Below are 810 nucleotides of genomic sequence, written 5' to 3'. Positions count from 1 at the left end.
TCCTTATTTATGGATGAACAGCAGAAGCCCCTCCTTCTAAAACACAAGAAAACACCAATCACAGGAGGAAAATGAAGCGTGGTAGTTTGCTCGTATAGAGGCAGTTACGAACATGTTGTAACTTCCTTATTGCAGTGGCTGACAATATACTACTTGTGAAAAACACCCTGCGTACAACAACTTTTGCAGAGTTCTAGGTAGGTGTGGAAAAATGCTGAAAAGCAAGATTTTTTTCCAAAAATAGAAACTATTCGAATGACTTCAAATTTATTCAGCAGCAGGACAACAATCCCAAACATCCAGCCAATGTCGTTAGGAACTATCTTCAGTGTTGAAGAACAAGGAGTCCAGAAAGTGTTAATATGGCCCCACAGATCCCGGATCTCATCATCATCCAGTCTGTCTGGGATTACATGAAGAGACAGAAGGATTGGAGCAACCCGGCATCCACAGAAAATGGATAGGGCTTCGTTTTCCAAGGTGTTTGTACAGGAACTCAGCAGGGAGGTTGTCCCAAACTGTGTACAAGTGTACCTAGAAGAGTTGGTGCAATTTTGAAGACCAAGGGTGGTCACACCAAATACTGATGTGATTTTCCTCTTTTTTTTTTTCCCATTCACTTTCTTGCATTTTGTTAGTTGCCAAAAATAAACTAATGCTACTGTTTTTGAAAGTTTTCTTGCTTTGCAGCATTTTTTTCACACCTGCCTATAACTTTTAGACAGTGGAGTAAATGTACATCTAGTGCCCATTCTGTGAAAACTCCATTGATTTTACTGGTTCTTTTCTCTTCTCAGGTCACCTCCTTTG

General features: G+C 40.2%; 1 protein-coding gene across 1 annotated transcript in view; it reads left to right on the top strand.

Moving 5' to 3' along the window:
* Window positions 1–810, top strand: part of SYN2 (synapsin II) — a 342,823-nt gene that overhangs the window by 268,040 nt on the left and 73,973 nt on the right. The window lies entirely within an intron of this gene.

Source organism: Eleutherodactylus coqui, chromosome 3 (assembly GCF_035609145.1).
Source record: "Eleutherodactylus coqui strain aEleCoq1 chromosome 3, aEleCoq1.hap1, whole genome shotgun sequence".
NCBI lineage: Eukaryota > Metazoa > Chordata > Amphibia > Anura > Eleutherodactylidae > Eleutherodactylus > Eleutherodactylus coqui.
This window is presented reverse-complemented; position numbering and strand designations above follow the sequence as displayed.